This window comes from Brassica napus, chromosome C9 (assembly GCF_020379485.1).
Source record: "Brassica napus cultivar Da-Ae chromosome C9, Da-Ae, whole genome shotgun sequence".
NCBI lineage: Eukaryota > Viridiplantae > Streptophyta > Magnoliopsida > Brassicales > Brassicaceae > Brassica > Brassica napus.
This window is the reverse complement of record NC_063452.1, coordinates 17,732,314-17,741,089: the sequence shown is the minus strand read 5'-3', so window position 1 is coordinate 17,741,089 and position 8,776 is coordinate 17,732,314. Positions and strand designations below refer to the sequence as shown.

The window sequence follows — 8,776 nt, the reverse complement described above, 5'->3', positions numbered from 1 at the left end:
TATATTTTTAATATTAATGTCTATTAACTGATGCATTCTATTCATATAGTTTTTTGATCATTTGTATCTTTTATAGCAAAAAAAAATTAAATTACACATAACCAAATATTTATTGTGGGATTAATAGTTTTAGTAATTTATAATTTTTAGAAAATAAGTTGTCAATGTTTGTAATAAGATTTTATCAAAAAAAACATTGTTCAAAGTAAATTTCAAAATTAAAATATTTATGTATTTTATATGGTATATAGTTTAATTTAAAATGATATATATATCTTTTAATCTTAATAGTTAATTAAATTGGATTTTTTACTTATATTATTTTGTAATCATTTATATTTTGTCATAATAAAAATTTTAAACCATGGATCACAAAATTTTAATGTGAGACTTTCAACAATTTTAGTAATTTATAGTCGTTTTCAAAAATTTAAAATATAACATATACCAAAAATCTAAATTTTATTATACGGTTAATGTGGTTGTTTAATTTATTTTAATAAGTTTTTAGAGTTGACTGTTAGAAACCGGAGATTATTCATCCCTTGAAAATTGCTTTTACGTATTAACTAGGTAGTAATCTACGCATTGCGCGAAGTGAGATTATTAATTTCGGCTTTTTAAGATAAGAAGAGATTAGTTTTATTTAATCTGGATATCTGTTTGATTTTACGTTGTTTTTCGGTTTTTATTCTCCTAAAATATATCATTCTAAATCCATATTTATTTGGCTTTGTTCGGTAAAAATGAGTGAAGTTTTTTTCGTTTTTTCTTTGTGATAAACCCCAAAATATTATTATTTATTTGGTTTCATTTTATATGCATTTTAGACTCTTTTTTATGCCAAAACAATGGTTTCATTTTACAATTTCTAAATGAATGCAAAGTAAAATCAAATCTAAATAATAGTTGAAGAAAAAAGACATCTAATATTATTTGTGTTGTTTGTACAAACAATATTGGTGACATTTTAAGATTATGTATTTTATATAAGATAACTGAATATTATTTGTGTTGTTTGAACTTTCATATATGTTAGACATCATATAAAAAGTTGTATATTTATACTCATAGAAATTTGTTTTTATTGAGTTTAAAATATGAATTTTATTAATAGTACTTTTATATAATTTATATTTAATAGTTATTTTTATTTTATTTAATTTTTATTTTCTAAATCTATAATTTATAAAGTAAAACAATTTGCACGCATGAATAAGCAGCCTCGCATAAAAATTCCAAAAATGTATAAAATCAACAAAATCATGCAATTAAGATCATACGCTATATGACACAAACAAAAAGTGTGCCCTCTATCGAGAACTTGATATCTTAGCTAACATAAGCTAAGTTTTCTATAACATCAATAAAATATTTTACATAGGATCATGAACTATAACATCAACAAAATCTTGCACTGACATAGTTGTCGAGAACTTGATTTATTATCTGCCTTTAGTTTCAACCTCCACGCAGCAAGCTTTATTTGCGGTTGCTGCGAAGGGGAGATGCTGAAACCTGGATGGAAGCAAATTCAATAGAACAAAATGGGGAGCAGCAGGTAAACTCTTATATGTTATCGCTCGTAGGATAGCAAAAACCACGTCACTCTTTCGTTAAATTCATAGTAGCTCATCTTGGATAAACGCTAATGTGAAATGTGGAGAATCATGGCTAGTACGCGATCACATGGAACAACCTGTTGTTCATGGCCGTTCAGTTTTCTCAAGGGTATCATTGGGTATCATACGCTTTAGAGGCAGACCTTCTAAGTTTTTTTGGGCAGTTGAGTGCTTCGCAACACTTCATCTCTAGAAATGGTCTCCGGACGCCCATCTCTAGAACCCCCAGGCCGCACCACCACCACATGGACTTCCACCAGACCACGTTATCAGTCTTATATAGTGTGTGCTGGTCGGTCGTGGTTTAACCAATTAATCCAAGAAGAAGCAGCTGTAGACGTTGCAGCAGACAGAGACTCCTCGAAGCCTTTCAAAGTAGCATGCTCTCTTGAAGTGTAATAGCCTATATTTCATTTTGGATAAAGCACTATGGTTAAGATCTTTATCTATGTTGATGTTTTTATATGTTTCGGCCCTTTTTAAGACTCATTTTTTTCATCTCTCGTTCTTTTTGTCGTACTATAATGAAGTTATAAAGTGTTATGAAAAACATTAGTTCAATTTTAAGCCAAACGATCTGCGACTTGGTATTAGCTAAATGAGTTTTGCATTATATCCTTTGGTATGAGCTAAGGGATACGACTTCCTTGTGTTCAATTGTAAGCAAAATAAAAAACATTATTATGAGCAGCTCTATTAAGACGATGTGTCAGCGTCCGTATTTTCAAAGTAATGTGAAGCTGCCACGTGTCCGTGAAAGCATTAAATGACAACGTTTCTCTTTTAATATATACGGGATAGTTTATTTTTTAAAAAAAATCTCCGCTTAAAAAAATCCAAAGACTGTTTATTTTAATAATAGTTTATTTTTTTTTTAAAGTCCAGCTTAAAAACCATGGAAACAAAAGACTTTAAAATAAAAAAAAAAAACTTTCTTCAAGTACATCATAAATTTCGGTGGTATCCCACAACAAGGATCGCTTTCCAGGCTCCTCCATAGACTGTTTCTTGACGATGTCTCTGCCCATTTGTTGCAGTAAACTAGAGCTGTAAACTGGGTTAGCCCACGTCCATTAGCCCATATCCATTTATCTATTTATTGTTTGTGGACAAAGAATGACCATGTCCATTAGGAACCATGTCCATTAAGGACCAGACCCACTAACACCCATGTTTACATGGACTGCCATGGAGTCCATAATGGACCATATAAAAAAAAATTTAATTTTAATCTATAAGCCTACAAATTTTACAGTTTTGGCGGAAAACTCGATTTTGCGTTTTCGGTAGAAAAATCGATTTTGCGGTTTTGCCAGAAAAACTCGGTCTTGATGGACAAACTCGATTTTGCGGTTTTGGCAGGAAAACTCGATTTTCCAATCTTGCAAGGAAAACTCGATTTTCCGGTTTTGGCGGGAAAACTCGATTTTCCGGTTTTGGTGGGAAAACTTGATTTTCCGGTTTTGGCGGGAAAACTCGATTTTCCGGTTTTGACGGGAAAACTCGATTTTCTGGTTTTGGCAGGAAAACTTGATTTTCCGGTTTGGCGGGAAAACTTGATTTTGCGGTTTTGGCGGGAAAACTTGATTTTGTGGTTTTGGCGGGAAAACTTGATTTTCCGGTTTGGCGGGAAAACTCGATTTTGTGGTTTTGGCGGGAAAACTTGATTTTGTGGTTTTGACGGGAAAACTTGATTTTACGGTTTTGGCGGGAAAACTGATCATGTCCTCATTCCTCAAGTTTCGACTAGGCAAAACAAAACAACAAAAGGAGTCGCAATGAGTTGGTTTGGATTAAGAAAACAGTCGAATTACTTTACAAGTCGAATTACAAAGCAACAACAACAGACGAAGGATCGCGATTTGCGGTCGCCAAAATCGAGAGACTGGAGAACGGAGAGACTGAGCGGAGAGACTTTCTCCGATGGAAATCAGTTTCAATCGCCAAAGGAGTCGCAGAAACTCTCTTTCACGATGAAATGAATTTTTCCAATTTTCTCCCAAATTTTGGAAACCCTAGAATTTTTTTTTTAATTAGGCAGTCCATGTCCATATTAATCAAATCCACAAACACTCATAGATTAATTGGTTTCCCAATTTTGACCATTTAAAGCCCATCTGGAAATATGGTATAAGTAATGGAAGCCCAAATATATTTGGACATGTACGCCCATTGGACAGCCTATCCATTTTGCAGGTCTACAGTAAACTATGCATCCTTATGGATCCGTATTGAATAGATATAAGATATTTGTCAGCTAAGACTTGAAGCCCATGGCTGACCTCCAAACCGCTTTTTTCAAGACACATCTTAACGTTACCAACCTTGAAATGTTCAAAGAAACATGCAATATACAGAAAAACATCTTGATCTTTATCACTCAAGGCGTTGTAGCTAAATCTTAAGAATTGATTCAATTTCTCTGTCAAGGCTAGACCTGAGCCTTGGTAGTGCCTTTATCCACTCATCCCTGGACATTCCTAGTAGATACGATCCCATGATTCTCAGGCCTAGAGGAAGATTACCAGCAAGCCAAGTAACTTCCCAAGCAAGCTTTTCAAAACCACAATCCGGCCGGACACTTTTGACCGAAAGCATATTGGCACAAGATCTGAAGAGACTCATCGCTAGTTGGAAATTTCATCTTGTAGATATGATCTGTCCCTAGTATGAGGGCCTTGAGAAGTTTTCCATCTTCGGTTGTAATGATAACTAGACCCTGACCCGCGCGCCAGCGCGGGTTTGAATTTTCGGTTTTTGGTTATTTATTTAACTAAATAATGTATTTGTAATATTTGATGTATTATATTCACCAAGTAAATAATTTTTTTGGCATCTTAAACCATCTATTTACGATGAATATTCGATATCATATAAAAAATTGAACAAATAGACGTAATTAGAGAATTGTAGACGATATATAAAAACAATGATTATTAATGTAAAATATGAAGAAATATTATATTATGACTTAGTATGACATAAAAGATTATAAATTAGTTATACATGTTTAAAGAAAATAAAATGATTTTTAAACTTCTATGAAAAATTTAACATTTAAAAATTGCGAGAAATTAGTCATCAAATTGTAAATAATTTCATAATTTTATTAATAATAAATTATTTATAGTCTTTGCTTTTCGTCAAGATAATTATTAAATGTCCATAACATTAATATGTTAAAAGGTCATATTATGAAAGCCCATGTTGTAACCGTTTTTTCTGGGAAGTGTAACAAAAAAAAAATTACATTTAACTCTTCGTTTTGTTTAAGTTCGTGTCGGTAAAAGATTAAAAAAATCTCTCTATCTTTTTCAATGTTCAATTTGAAGCTTATTATGGGGAAATCATATGCAAATATAGGCAATTGGTTGGAATCTCTATATCTTTATATTCTTATAAATTTTAAATTTATTATTTCTTCTTCTGCAAGCAAATCAATTACCGAAGTAATAGATCAATTGGTTGGAATCAAATCTATTCTTATAATTAGTGTAATTATGATTACAGTTTCTATATTTAATAGGTACATTAAAGATACAACATTGAAGATATTATGTTTTGATTAATAGAAGATATTGGATTTTGAGTTTGTATTTATTGATTTGTTTTTTTTTATAAAGCTTAGAAAATCAATGGGATGATTGGTTGGTTGATACATCCTATAAAGAAAATGAAAACTATAGGTGGTTTGAATATTGTACATCGATCGATGCATGATGTAAGTTGACTATATAAAACTTGAACATGATCATTTCAAACTAAAGTATAGGTAGGTTATATGCATTTGTTATATTGTAGTTAATATATTTTAAATATTACATAAGTCAAGTGATTCACGTTTTCGTAAAAATAAAATTCAAGTTCATTATTGGGCCGTACTCGTACGTAATAAGCTACGTTAAATATGATGTATTTTTAGGTTCATTTAATGACATTAAGTTTAAATTTGATTAAGAAAAACTCATTAATTTAACTGGAAAAGACAAGCATTAAAATAGGTAGGTTTGTTTAATGACATTAAGTTTAAATTTGATTAAGGAAAACTCATTAATTTAACTTGAAAAGACAAGCATTAAAATAGGTAGTTTAATTTAATTCTCAGTGGCATGGAAGTGTAAATTAGTTAGAAAACTTAGGGATATTTTTTAATAGATACTTCTCTTTTAATAATAGAGATAACACTTCCGGGACCAAACCATCCACGCTGCTTCGCTATTTCCTCAAGTTGCCACCAGCTATCCACTTCATCAAGAACAACCAAAAGTTTTTGCCACTCAGCATTTCTTGAGCCACTCCTAAGTGGCGAACCTCAATGTCCCTTTGGTTTAATATTTCAGACAACAAGTTTTTCTGCAAACGCAACTTCAACAGGTAGTCGTTACCACAAGGCTTCTCATAACTTCCTTTGATATCCTCCCAAAAAGTGCTGAATGGAAAACCAGGAGAGAGTTGGTTGTATAAAACTCTGGCAGTTCTGTCTTACCAATCCCGGGAGGACCCACAAGCACAATCACCTTAACTTGTTCGGATTGTAGGATCAACTTTGATTTTATCTCCGTGATACCAGCTCCTATGCCAACCAAGTCGTCAAAATCTTTTGATGGTGTAAAACCCAACTCAACTGTAACATCTGAGGAAACTTTGCTGATCATTTCAACTTCATTGTCACTAACAAAAACAGAAGCTATCCATTAAAACAGAAAAGTAGCTATACATAGTACACAAGTGGGAAGTAAAAGTTAGCGAACCAGTTGCTGGAGTGATAACCAGCTATACCCGCGACATCTTTCAAAGCTGTCATCCATGCCTGCTTCACCTCTTCTGTTTTTCCCACACAGGTTTCATCAAAGGCTTTTCCGAAATCTCCGGTCTATTTCCTAACATCAGATGGATCCACTTCGTAGAAATTGGTCATCACTGTTTGACCAACCTCTTCCCTGCACTTCATGATTTCCACCAACTCATCCAGACACCAGCTTGAAGAAGCGTAGTTACGGGAGAGCAAGACAATGGCTACCCTTGATTGTCTGATCGCTCCTACAAGCACGGGACCGACAGATTCGCCTCGCTTGATCTCGTCATCAATGAAAGGTATGATTCCCCTGCATTTGAGCTCTTTCAGAACGTGACTTAGGAAGCCTTTGCGCACGTCTAGTCCACGGAAGCTCAGGAAGACGTGATACAACCAACAACGAGACAGAGATGAAGAAGAAAAAGCAATGGATAACATCAAAGAAAAAAATGATCACAAAGCTTTCAGATCTGAAGAAGAGATAAAAGAAAAGAAGTCTATTTTTATGTGTGTGGCTCATAAATCATAACCCACGTAAAAGATGTAAAGACGTGTAGAAGAAGAGTCAATGAATCCAATGATCTTTTATAAATGGGAGAATTGCCAAGTGTGACTCAAAACTTGGAGTCAAACCCAAAACAATACCCCAATTTGGGTCAAATGCAAAAGTAACCTAAAAGGCTATTGAAATTACAACTATCCCCTTGTGACCAAACAAAAAAACGGAATTTTTTTTACGTTTCTACCCCTCGCAAGTCGTCTGTTTAGACGACTTGAAAATAAGTCGTCCAGACGACTTAACTGAAAGTCGTCTGTTTAGACGACTTGAAAATAAGTCGTCCAGACGACTTAACTGAAAGTCGTCTGGACAGTTAGTCTTAAACATAATTTAAAAATTTTGTAAAAAATATTTTGATAAGTGAAAAATGGGAATTATGTAATTAACATATGTCTTAGGAGGTATAAATTAAGATATAACAAATTTCAATTGTTTTCAGCATAGATGAGTGAAAGTAGTGAGTCATGATATTCTTTAGTTTATGTTTCATCAACATATGTTGTAGTATTGTATGTGTTCTTAGGGTTAGATTTTGGAAAGCATTAAAACCGTTTTTGAAAATTTTTAAAATTACTTATGCGTGTTCATTTCTGTGTATAGTAAACACTATTTAAGTATAATTTGATTTTATAACGTGGTTAGTTAGTTAATCTAGTCATTTTAGTTTAGGGGTTCATTTTAGGGTCTAGGACGACTTAATATTTTGTCGTCTGAAAACAGACGACTAAATATTAAGTCGTCTGTTGTACATTATCAGCCAGAATAAGTCGTCTAAACCGGACCAAACCTTAAAGTTTACCAATGTACTTTTAAAGCTAACCGGATTATTTACCCAATATATAAGGTGATTTTTTTTTTTTTCATTTTTCGCGAAATTCAGAAACCCTAACAGTTCTCTCTCAAAGGCGATTTCGAATTCCCACGATTTCCGAACAAACCATCGTTCTCAACGTCGGCTATCTATCTCACTTCATTCTCACCGTTGTCGCCGCAGCTTCTTCTAACCCTAGCGCCGCCGATTCCTCTAAACCCTAGCGCCGCCGATTCCTCTAAACCCTAGCGCCGCCGCTTCCACTATTTCCGAACAAACCGTCGCCCTCGCCACCGTGGTCACCAACGTTCTCACCGCCGCTTCCTCTAAACACTAGCGCCGCCGCTTCTTCTAAACCCTAGCGCCGCCGCTTCTTCTCTGTAAACCTTAGCGCCGTTTCTCTGTAAACCCTAACGCCGCTAAGTCATCAATCTCGAGGAAAAGATGAACATAAAACGTTGTCTCTATCAATTTACTCATTCTCACCGTTTCACGTTTATTTTTTCAGATCTATAACCGCAATGACGAGTACTCCAACTCCTTCTGCGACTGGAAGACTTGTAAGTAATTTAAGTCGTCTGGAAAGTCTTCCAACTGGACGACTTAGTAGATGACTTAAATATAAGTCGTCCATTTGGAAGACTTTCCAGACGACTTATATTTAAGTCATCTACTAAGTCGTCCAGTTGGAAGACTTTCCAGACGACTTAATTATAAGTCGTCTACTAAGTCGTCTGGACTTATATTGTTGTCTTTGATTATTTTGCAGACAAAAAGGATGGATATTCCAGAACTCCCCCGTAGGTTATACACATCAGGGGAAGAGCCAGAAGCCCACAATAGCATTTCGTATCATACGGATAACAGCAAGTTGCATACTGCTCTTAGGAAAGCTCTTACTGATGACGAATTTGAAGAGCTCAAGGAGTCGAGTTTGGGAGTTTTCATCAAGTTCAAGGAGCAGGGATTTGGTTGGGCTTCAAGGCTGG

The 8,776-nt window shown here is 34.2% G+C and overlaps 1 pseudogene; it reads right to left on the bottom strand.

Annotated features, from left to right (window-relative positions):
* Positions 1 to 5,695: 5,695 nt before the first annotated feature.
* LOC106366607 lies at positions 5,696 to 7,014 on the bottom strand (annotated as a pseudogene).
* Positions 7,015 to 8,776: the final 1,762 nt, after the last annotated feature.